Raw genomic sequence first — 12,663 nt, forward strand, 5'->3', positions numbered from 1 at the left:
TGCAAATTGTTCCTGTAGTGATGCAACACAATTTCACCATTGTTAATCAAACCTCTAATAAAATGGTATTTAGCGTCAATGTTCTTGGTCCTCTTATGAAAAACATAATTCTTTGATAGTGCAATTGTGGAATTGTTGTCGCAGAAAATAGTTGTTGTTCCCTCTTGGTTGTGGCATAAATCATTCAACATTATTCTCATCCAAACTGCTTGACATGTTGTCCTTGTTGCACGGAGGTATTCAGCTTTTGTTGTTGACAATGACACTATTGGTTGCTTCTTGGAGGCCCATGAAATGGCTCTCGAACCTAAATGAAAAACATATCGTGACGTGCTCTTTTTATCATTGACACTTCCTGCCCAGTCACTGTTAGTGTAACCAACCAGCCTAAAATCATTTGTTGCGGTGTAAAAAATACCATACTCCTTTGTTCCATTGACATACCTTAAAATCCTTTTGGTTGCTTTCCAGCAACGGTTGGAGTTGGTGTGAGCATGTTGTTCTACATATTAAACCTTTCCAAAATGTCTGCTACATACTTTGCTTCAGAAATAAAAATACCATTTTCGGTTTGCTTCTATTCTATACCAAAAAAAAACCTTAACAACCCAAATTTAGTCATTTCAAACTCACTTTTCATGACTTCTTTGAAATCAGCAATGACGAAATCATCACTTCCCATAAAAATAAAATCATCTACATATAAAACAATAATAAGAACTTTACCATCACTCTCTTTGATGTAGAGAGTAGGCTCACCGTCACATTTGTCGAAGCCATTGTCCAACAAGTAAGCATCTATCATGCTATACCATGCACGTGGTGCTTGCTTCATCCCATAAAGAGCTTTCCTCAACCTATACACCTTGTCTTCTTGGCCTTTTACCTCATAACCAGATGGTTGATAAACATATACTTCCTCTTTCAACACTCCATTCAAGAAAGCTGATTATACGTCCATTTGATACATTTTCAATGTATATTGCACGATAATTGACAAAATTGTACGCATTGTCTCGACTGGCACAAATGTCTCTGCATAATATCTTCCATGTTATTTCTTGTATCCTTTCACAACTAGCCTTGTGTTATGCCTTTCAACCTTTCGTTCAACATTTCTCTTGGTCTTATACACCCACTTCACTCCAATGACTTATTTTCCTTGCAGAAGGTCCACTAACTCCCATGTGCCATTATTTTCTATTTCTTTTATTTCTTCATCCATTGTTGCAACCCATTTTTCTTCTTTGACTACATCCTCAAAATGGATTGGGCCATCTACATGAAAAAACAATGCAAATAAGGAATTCAGGCCAATACTACTATTAATTTCATCTTTCTCATAAATTTCACTTAAATTTCTACTTTTTTGTCTTCTTATGCTTGCAAAAGATGGGCTTGAAATATCACTTGATGTTGCACTTAAAGTAGATGAAGATGTGGTCCTTTGTAGTGTGCTTGGAGAAGCACTTGCTTGACTGTGAGACATTGTCCCATTATTTTTTGACGGTGTCATTTGTTGACTACTTTGTTGAGCTTGAATAGGAGTAAGAGGAGTCATTGTTGAGGAATTTCTTGTTGCAGTCAATTCCTCTTTGTCTTCATGTGGTATTCATGTTTTCACATTGATTGTATTCTCTAAAATTCCATCCCATGCTTCCTCTTATATGAACTACACATCTCTGTTGATTATGACCTTCTTGGTTGATGGATTGTAGAGTTTGTATGCCTTGGATTCATCACTATATCCAACAAATATGCATTTCTCCCCCTTGTTGTCCAACTTTTTCCTTAACTCATCCAAGACATGTGCATACGCCACACATCCAAACACTCTCATGTGAGTGACACTATGCTTTCTTCCACTCCATGCCTCTTCAAGAACCATATTCTTGACACTTTTGGTTGGACACCTATTAATGATATATGTTGCACAAGAGACAATTTTAGCCCAATAATCATTTGTAAAATTCTTTGCCTTCAACATACTCCTTAACATTTCCATAATGGTCCTATTTTTCTTTCCATGACACCATTTTGTTTAGGTGTATACTTTTTGTAAATTGCTTGTGAATTCCATGCTCCTTGCCAAATTGAAGGAAGTCCTTTGAGATGTATTCACCACCTCTATCAATCCTCAAGACTTTGATGTAGTTTCTTCCTTGTATAATCATCTATGAAAGTCAAAAAATAATAGCTACCACCAATTGATGGTGTTTGCATTGGTCCACATAAATCTGAATGGACAATCTCCAAGGAGGATTTTTCCCTTATTGACTTTCCTGTTGGAAATGTCTCTCTATGTTGTTTTCCCAAGATGCATCCTCCACATAGGTTGTTTGGTTTTTCTATGAGTGTCAATCCCTTCGCCATGTCTTTCCTATATAGCAAATGCAAACCTCCAAAGTTGAATTGACCAATCTCAAATGCCATAACCAATTTTCATCTTTGACCTCTGCTTGAAACTTTACTTGTGTGACAACTGTAACTCTTCTTTCATCCTCTTGTGAATTCATTGACAATTATGCTTGGGCACCTTCTTCCTTCAAATCTGGTTTTATCATTAGGGGAACCATTTTATTTCTTGTCATCTAAACTTTTGCAATCAAGTGTCAGCTTGGAGACTTATCCAAAATTGTGCACTCATCATTTTTGAAATATACATTGTATCCCTTTTGCATGAGTTGTCCATTGCTTATGAGGGTATGCTTCAAATCGAGGACAAAATAAACATCAGAAATGTACTTCTTCTCCCCCTTCTCTTTTAGAATATTGACTCTTCCTTTTCCCATGACAGAGACTTTGTTATCAGTCCCTAATTTCACTTCAAATTTCACACTTTCATCTAAATTGGAAAACATTTCTATGTTTCATGTCATGTCGTTGTTGCACCATGAATCTAGAAACCATACATCCCTTTGTTTTTCTTGGGCTACATTACAAGCTAAAAACATGCTATCTTGGTTCTGATTTTCCTTTGTGAAATTTGCACTTGGTTTGTTACTTATATCACGTTGCTTCTTTCTACACTCATTTGCATAATGACCATACTTCTTACAATAATGACATTGAACTTGAGATTTATCATACCTCTGACCTTGTGCCTGATTCTGGCTTGGGCCTTGACTTGAATTTTGATTGCTTCCCCTTCCACTTCAGTTTTAAGGGTTTCCTTTTCCTCCTCTATGTGGGCTTCTTCCTCTTCTTCTAGAATTTGATCTTCCTTTGCCTCTACCTTGACCAAATGAAACTTGTGTCTTGAAGGCGTGCTCCAATGAGGAGTTTCTTGCTCTGTTTAGTCTATGTTCATGAGAAATTAATGATGCATGAAGCTCATCCACTAAAAATTGTCAGATATCCTTTGTCTCTTCTATGGCCACAACAATGACATCAAATCTTATTGGAAGACTTCTCAAAAATATCTCAACTACTCTAATGTCCTCAAGTGTCTCACCTTGAGACTTGATTTGAGTAACGAGTCCAATTATTTGTGTAAAAAATGAGTCTACATTCTTAGACTCTTTCATACCAATTGCCTCAAAGTCTCTCCTTAGCATTTGTAGTTTTGTTGTCTTCACTTTTCCATGCCTTGGTAGGTTGTTTGGAGGGTGTCCCATGCTTGATTGAATGCAATCCTTGGGAAAATAATTTCATGAACTGCTTGAAAAATGTAGAAGAGGGTTTTTGAATCCTTCTTCATGTTGTCCCTCAACAAATCATTTTCTGCTTATGACAATGCATTGTATGCTTCTCCATCTGCTGGTTCTTGGAACCCATTCTCCACCAAATCCCAAATATCTTGGGAAGAAAATTATTCTTCATTGTTATAGTCCAATAATCATAATTTTTCCCATTAAATTGAGGTATTCTCCACCAAATCCCAAATATCATGGGAAGAACAAAAAGTAGTCATTGTTATAGCCCAATAATCATAAATTTTCCCATTAAATTGAGGTATCTGAGCATTCGTCAAACTTGTGGTGGATGTTGTCATTTTAACTATTGAAAGAAATTGTGGACGTGAAACTTCAAAACATATTGCAACAAGCTATAGATTATTCGCATGATAAATGGAAGTTGCAACTCCTTCACCAAGTAAAACAAAATTCTTAGTGGTAAATACGCTCCATTTATTCGCATGATAAATGGAGGTTGCAACTCCTTCACCAAGTGAGGTTGCAACTCATTCACCAAGTAAAACAAAATTATTAGTGTGATTTAAGCTTCACCAAGAGTTGCAAAGTATCTCTCTGTAAAAACATGTAACAAATTTGCTTTCACACGCAAACCAAAAAAATTTGCTCCACGATTTTCTCACAATGACCTCTCAAACATACACATACACCCTCCACTAAACGAAAGATTCTGAAATTGCAGATGTTGGGAGTGTAATAGTTGCCCTATAAATGACCATAGGGTTTTACCAACCCTTGATTAAATACACATTAGTTCTTAATTATTTGATGTGTAGATAAATGTCTTTAGGATTAGTCACATTATTAGGATTTGGTCGAACCAACTAATGTGGTTCATCCTTTGAACAAGGTGAAAAACTCATACAATCTTTATTCCATGAATAAATAGCAAGGATGCATTATTGTACCAAGGTCAGCAATAATCCTTTCATTAAGATTGTATGATTTTTTCACCTAATAGTAAGGATGAACCACATTGGTTGGAAACTTCCACCAAATCCTAATAATGTGATTACTCCAAAGACATTTATCTACAATATAGATCACAAAAGTCTCAGATCTAATACTTTATTTTTATTTTTATTTCTCTAACTTATCTAATCTAACATGCCTCCGTTTGAAATCAATTTCCTTTATAGAAGTGGCTCGTTATGCCAACAATTATGACTCCGTTTGAAATCAATTTCCTTTACAGGAGTGGCTGGTTGTGCCAACAATTATTTGTCATAGGTATATGAGTGTTACTGTACAAATCATTAATTTTCCCAAGAAATTATTCCTGTGAATGAGTCCTATACATATCGTTTAAATAATTGATATCGTGTATTTCTACTCCATGTGACAGGTGCACTCTTGGAAACTTTTGTGTGTTATCGTAAGAAATTTCTGGCTTCGCATCCTTCAATAGGTTCGCATTAAAACTATCGTTGTTGATAACTCCAGGTCAGCTTCAAAACCCTCGTTGATAAGTCTTTGACTACTAGGGTTATAAACTCTTGATTCTTGTGCGGGTCGGTCCTGCTCTGAATTGTATTTATATATATCTTTATATATATTTTTCAGAGAAAAAAGCTTCATAGATTATATTAAGTCAATATAAAAAGTATGATAGGATACAAATATAAAAAAGAGCAGCAGTGTGTGAAGTTATTAGTCAACACCATCACTTAATGAAAACATGAAGAACAGATGTGCATAAAAACACCTAGAACAGAAGACACATAAAAATTTGGACCATTTCTCGATTTGTGCGTGTCATCCTTTCGCAGGCCCTTGCTAATCTTCTCTGTATCGTTCCAATTTTATCGGATATACAATCAATCTTCTTTTGTCTTGGGTTGTTCAAATATAGGTCATGGCTTGCCTACAAATTTTGGCATGGAACTATTGAGTATGAACCCTTCTTTTCTCTACTCGTAAAAATCGAATGTGAAAACAGAATCTTTTACGACGTAACTTTGTCTTCTGTTTACAATAATGATCGATAATGGGTCTTTTACACGGAATATTAGTTACCCTTGTTATTCTAAAGTAGCGGCTACGTTTCTCTGGCGAATCTAATTTGTTCCTTGCAATAAAACACTATTTACTTTGAGATAACCTTGAAACCCTCGGTTGATAGATTCGGTCCTCGGGGGTTTTTTTTTGTGAAGTTATTTCCAGTACCGAACTCTTATTTCTACAGAAACCTTAACCACAATCACCTAGGGTTTCAATTTTTATATAGAAGAGTAACCCGTAAATGCATATTCTTGCTAAGGTTAAAAAAATTATTTCCGTCTTTCTACTTACAACATCGATAGTTTACTATATAGACACAAAACACTATCTATTTCTTTCCGTCTTTCTACTTACAACATCAATAGTTTACTATATAGACGCAAAATACTATCTACTATTGATATTTCTTTCTTACAGACGTAGCTACAACTTTCCTATTATACTGTTTTTTCTTTAATATTTTAATATTGTTTTTGGAACCAGCTTATTGCTTTCTCCCTAGTTTTGACTAAATATGTTCACACACATAGTTTTTACTTAATATTAAGTATTTTAATCGAGAAATTTCTCTAATGGAGAATTCCTGACCCCTCTCCGAGTCCGGTACTGGGAATTGTTTAAGGATTTCACCCTTCAACTTTTCCTCTAACCTTTTATTTATTTATATATATATATAACACTATAATTTTATATATATATATAATTTTTCATTTACATTTTTATCTAATGCATACACAATTTTAGAAAAATAATTTATAAAAATTAAAAACTACCCAATACTTCAAATATCACACAATTTAACAATACAACACTCCACTCTTCCTAAAAGTATGTGCTGTCAACTTTTACTGCTCAAACCACTCTTTTCCCACAATATGTCACACAATTAGTTTAAATCTTCTCAACCTTTTCCACACAGAGTCTACGGACCTGTACCAAAAACACTTTATGCATAATCAACCTGCAAAATTCAGTCTATAGATAATATTCTTTTCAACTTTATCCATTCTAATCCTTGAGCAAATTTTCTTGAGCCGGTTATTTACTAGTTTCCCAAGCTATCTCAAGCTATCAAGCAAACAATTTCACAAATGGAGTTTTAATTTTAAGTCTTGATAGCTTCTAAACCTTTAGCAATGTCTTATTATATTTATCATTGTATATCCATATTTCTTACTATATTTATCATTGTATATCCATATTTCTTTCCCACTGGTTTTGTTGTCAAGAGTTTTTTTTATCTCTCATGCCTCATAAAATCTTTATAGATTTTCCCATGATGGCATTTATTTCCATTGATTTTTTTATTGGGTAGATTGTCTCTCTTTATTTTCCAGAAAAAAAAGGATTTTTCTCTTTTATTTTTTTTTCTTTTTAGATTGAACTAACTCCAATATTTTTTTGTTGACAATTAAGGTTAATCTTTCATATTAGGATTTTACCTTTGTGCTGAAAAATTAACAATTCAAATTAATTTCATAATTTCATTTTACTAATTAATATTTCCATAATAATTACCTCATATATTATTACTTTCTCTAATTAATTTAAACAAAATAAATATTATTACTTTCTCTAATTAATTTAAATAAAATAAATCATATAGTGGTTACCTATTAATATTTTTAATAAATTAATAAACTAATATAATTATTTAATATAGTCGTTATTTTTTTTTAATATATTAATAATTTAATATCATAATTTAAATATTATTGTTCAAATATAGTTGTTACTTAAAATTATGTCTCTACATTGCTCTCTATTTAAGCCTTTCCCATGCCCTGCCTCTTTCATGTAGTCCTGATGATAAACCACACTTGTTGGTTCTAACGCTTAGGCAAAAAATAGACAAAATTCAATCTTCTCTTATTCAATCCCTTTTTGGAAAAATGGTAAGAGGCTTCAGGTTTTTACTAATTCCCCATCCTTCCTTAATCCAATTATTTACTAGTTCCCCCAAACTAGCTATCAAGGAAAAATTTCACAGATGGAGTTTTAATTCTAAGCCTTGATACCTCCTAAACCCTTAGCACTATCTTACTATATTTATCAGGGTATACCCATATTTCTAAACCATTGGTTCCGTTATCAAGAGTTTTCTTTATCTCCCATAGCTCATAAAATCTTTGGAGATTTTCCCCATGATGGCATTTATTTCCAACGATTTTTTTTTATTTGGTGGTCTGTTCTATCTCTTCCCTTTTTCTCTCAGCAAACTGAGGATTTTTCTCTTTTATTTTCTTTTGTTTTACACATTGAACTAACTCCAACTATTTTTTGTTGACAACTAAGGCTAATCTCTCATATTAGGGTTTTACCTATGAAAAATTAACAATTCAAATTAATTTCATAATTTCATTTTACTAATTAATATTGCCATAATAATTACCTCACATATTATTACTATTTCTAATTAATTTAAATAATATAATCATATAGCAACTAATATTATTATTTAAATATTATGTTTTAAAAACTAGTAGTTACTTAATAATATGTGTTTTTAATACATTAATAAATTAATATCATAATTTAAATATTATTGTTCAAATATAGTCGTTACTTAAAATTATGTCTCTATATTGCTCTGTATTTAAGTCTTTGTTGTGGTCTACCTCTTCGAAAAGCTTTGGCCAAAAATTTCTATTATATGATTTCTACAGAAAAACTTTGCTTAATTTATTATGATTCAAACTTAAATAAAAAAATAAATCATATAAATAAAATAAAAATATTTCATTAAAAAATAAAAAGTATTATATATATTATATTTATTTAAAATAAATATCATAATTTATTAATAAATTAATATTTTAATACTAATATGTAATATATATACCTACCTAGATGATAAACACATTGTCCTAACCTGACTATAAATTCCCTAACCCTCTCTAAAGATAATCCAAATATTGTTTTATAACACTAAATTATATCGAAGAACTACTCTGTATATCGAATAACTTTATTGAATCTAGTATATTGTTGATATTGAATCTAGGACATTGTTGAAATACTTACGCTAAGAATGTTAGAATAGGTAACTATAGTACAAGATTATTAATTAAAATGATATATGTTAATTTTTTTAATGGTTACTAAATAATAATTATTATTAAATAAATTTGAATTATTATTATTATTTTATTTTTATTTTTATTTTCAAAAATTGACATAATATTTGTTATTACAAATTATTAAATAAAAATAAATAAGGAAAAAAATTGAAAATATTAAATTTAATATATAAATAATTAATTCAAATAAATATAATATCATGACCCAAATTACATAAATAATACATGAAAATAATTAATTTATTAACACTCATCTAAATTAATAATTTATTTATAAAGTCAATATAGAGTTGTATTATTACTATTTTTGTGATGATACTATTTTGGAGTCCAAAGTTGAGTCCATCTATAATGTACCCAAAAAAAACTATTGGTAAATAATATTTTCTAAAGAAATTTTGATCAAAATTACTAAGATTTACTTCCATTGTCAAGAGGTTTATATAAGGTATTTTCATCTGCACCATTAGTTACTTGATACTAATACCATACATTCTATTTTGTAAAATCATTAATATGTTTTGCAGGTTCTTTGGTTACCCTTAACTTCCAAAGTAATATTCTCTATGAAAACAAATGGATTCTTTAATATCCAACCCAACTACATCCTAACCCTTCTCACACTACTACACCCTTATTTTATAATTCCTTAATTATATTTAACCTTCTTATCTATGGTTAAAAAGTTTTGATGCTTATTTGTTTTAACACATCTATATATATGTTTAGACACTAGCTAGGGGAATTACTCCATGCTTACCTTTGGCCTTCTCCCTATGAATTCATAACTTCATTGTTACCTTTGAATTAGAGTGACACAACTTGGTAGTAGTCACAACATGGTCTAGCCATATGTCATCATGCACATTGTTATATATTTTGATTTATAATGGCTAGTGAGAATATATTAATAAACACCCACATATTCCCCGCCTTAATATAATGACAATGGTTTTTAAATTTCTCACTTAACGAATGGTTTGTGGGTTGACCCACTAGCTCATTCCATGGCACAACCACATGATTTTATGGCATGGTTACACCTCATTGTTATCACATGACGGTAATGTGTTCTTTCTTCATACAGAGTCGATATTACTTTGAGTAATACAATGAATTGAAATGGATAGGGTTTATGGAATAGGGTAACCTACCCTTGTTTTGATTTCATTTCACTCATTTGGTTTTGTCTTTCAGTGCTTTGATTTTTGGTTGAGGAACTATGGCATTCGACCATGGCTTCTATACATTCGCCCCTCTAAGGCGTCTAGCCTCTTTGTTGGTTCCTTGTGGATATCATGACAATGTAACTTAATTTGGATGTCGATTCAAAACAATCTATGGTAATTTCTTATCTTTGTAGTCTTTAGCTCTTATTAATGAGTCTTTCATAATATTTTTTAAGCTTAGGGATATATGGTAAACATTTTAAGTCTACCGTGACTCTTTTTGGAAAGTTTTATACCTAATCTGAGTGACATTCTAACAATCAAGGATTTCAGGGCAATAGCTTTGTGCCTCTCCTTATTTCGACCTTTTTTCCTTTGGGGTCATTTTTTTCTTATTTGAATTTAGCTACCTCGCACCCCTAAATAGTAACGAAATCATGCCCCCATTTTGGTTTGATGGTTTAAATTTTGTGGCTACACTTACAAATTTTCCCTTTCCTTTACTACCAGTTCTTTGTTCCTTCTATATGTTGAGTGACTAGTGCAAATGTTAACCCCTAGATGAGGGCTTTAAGTGACTTATGAAATTGCTAAAGTCTACATGAGAGTTTTGTCTCTCTGATGGTAAATCCACACTTCCTTACATTTATTGTTTTCCTATTAGGGTTTTGTTTTATTTGGCTCATTCTATTCAATGATCAAGGTATTATATGGTCAGTATTTATTGATTGTTTACCTTTGTCGAACCTCTTATTATGGAAATTCACACCCCATGACAGTTTTAACAGGTAATATATTCAAGTTTGTATTTAGTATTTTTCATTTATTCTATTGTCATTATTTATTTGTTCAATACCAAGGTTAACAAGACTACTCTATATTTTGGTGTATAGGTAAAGCATGGTTCCACCTCCCTCCCTCCACTACAAGTAGTCTTTTCTTTCTAATTTGTATTGTCTCCATTTAATTAATTGAAGATTGGTAATAATTTCTCAATTGTATGATAGATTTCTCATATCCCATTTGGTATCACAGGTACCCCTTGTCCCTTATTTCTAAACCCTGGTGTCCTTGCAATGTCTTCCCTTTCGATTTCTTGGTGCGAGATCTTACTCCATCTCAGACCTTCTTCTCTTCTACAAGTCAAACTTGTTGAGACCGATTTCTGGCTTGGTAGGTGACCAAATGCCCACCCTGTACTTCCTTTGAACAAGGATTCTTCTTGCTCATGGATACCATTTGTAATTCTAGGTTTGTTTTATTTATCATCTATATAATGAAAGACTTTAATTGGAGCAATAAATTGTTTACAATATTGGACCCACCAACATGTCAGGGGATCTCCTCAATAAGAAGTCCCAACTAGACCTCAGACCATTTGGTGTAGGAATCCCAGCAACGGGGTAGTACGGTATCGCCTTGACCGCAAGTGCGCACAGAGGTGAGTAAGATGTCCTTGTTGGTAGCAAGGGTGTGACATGTGCAACAAGTCAAGGAAGGTTCATGAATGGCTCTAACACATAGAATGGGGGGTATGAGTGCGCCCCTTAGAAACTTGTGACAGCACGCAGCTTGAAAGGGAACACATGAGCAGAGATACATCACAAAGTGGAAAGAAGGTTAGCTAACGATCCAAAGTGATGGTTAAACCAACAGCACATCTCAATAAGATTCATACAAACATATATAGAAAATTTCATACATACATGTGTAAACATCAACTACATATATCATTAAAGTAACCAAGATAGCTTACATACAATAATAACATATGCATGAAATGTGTTGGCTCTGTTATATTAAGAAAGTGAAAGATCCAATCATACATACAACTGTGACCAACCACTAGTCCCAACAGCAGATTATTACAGTCACTTTCGCTTGCTCCTTCAAAGAGATATACTAGCTTTGCACAATGGAGAAGCTAAGGCTCATTACAATACTCTCCAATATTTCTCTAAGATACACCTATAGGAAGCTTGGCTCCCAAAAGCCTATATAATGAGTTATGAGGTTCTATAAATAACAAAGGGTGGGGTGACCATTGACATTCCCCTTTGTGACTCTTCACCTACCCTCGTGACTCTTCAACTACTACATGATTGTTACACTCTGTTGTCAACACTTGGTCTTTCACATTTACAAGATATTACATTACAATCTGCAAATGTACCCATGTGAGACAAAATAGGCTTGAGCAAGCCATGCAAGATATCACTAAGACTCAGACAGTTGTGGGAAGACCAAATCTTCGACATCCTCATGATGATCAACAATGGCGAACTGATACCAAGCTTAGTTCGTGATGGTGTCTGCATGCTCAATGTGACATCCTGCTGAAAGAAAACTCTTGCCTCTGTTGCATCTAGGTACAATGATTTTTCACCTCTGTCCAACTCATCTAATAACATACACATCATAGTCTTGAGTGTAGCCAGACCACCAACATACTGATGCATAGTGTCTATGCCAATATCTAAGTCGGTGTTGGTGTATACACGCATCAACTCATCAAAGTACATGTCAAGCTCCAATCGGACTTGGTTATTTGCCTTTGCCTCGGTGAGTGTGCCAATGGATTGGATCATGTGCGTGCACACAATGACACCCATGCTTCTGAACACCCGTGCATGTAAAGCCTGCAAACTAGTGATGAGTTGCGTGAGTTCCTCATAGTTCTAGATCTTATTCCGTATGTGTGCCTTCAACTCTATCGTC

The 12,663-nt window shown here is 33.0% G+C and overlaps 1 non-coding gene across 1 annotated transcript; it reads right to left on the reverse strand.

Annotated features, from left to right (window-relative positions):
• Positions 1-5,418: 5,418 nt before the first annotated feature.
• LOC149179576 (U6 spliceosomal RNA) lies at positions 5,419-5,524 on the reverse strand. Its single transcript, XR_016257884.1, has one exon. It is a non-coding gene; the product is annotated as a U6 spliceosomal RNA (small nuclear RNA).
• Positions 5,525-12,663: the final 7,139 nt, after the last annotated feature.

The sequence above is a fragment of the Pinus tabuliformis genome, chromosome 3_2, assembly GCF_031772625.1.
Source record: "Pinus tabuliformis cultivar Carrire ecotype Pingquan chromosome 3_2, CPIR1, whole genome shotgun sequence".
Lineage (NCBI taxonomy): Eukaryota > Viridiplantae > Streptophyta > Pinopsida > Pinales > Pinaceae > Pinus > Pinus tabuliformis.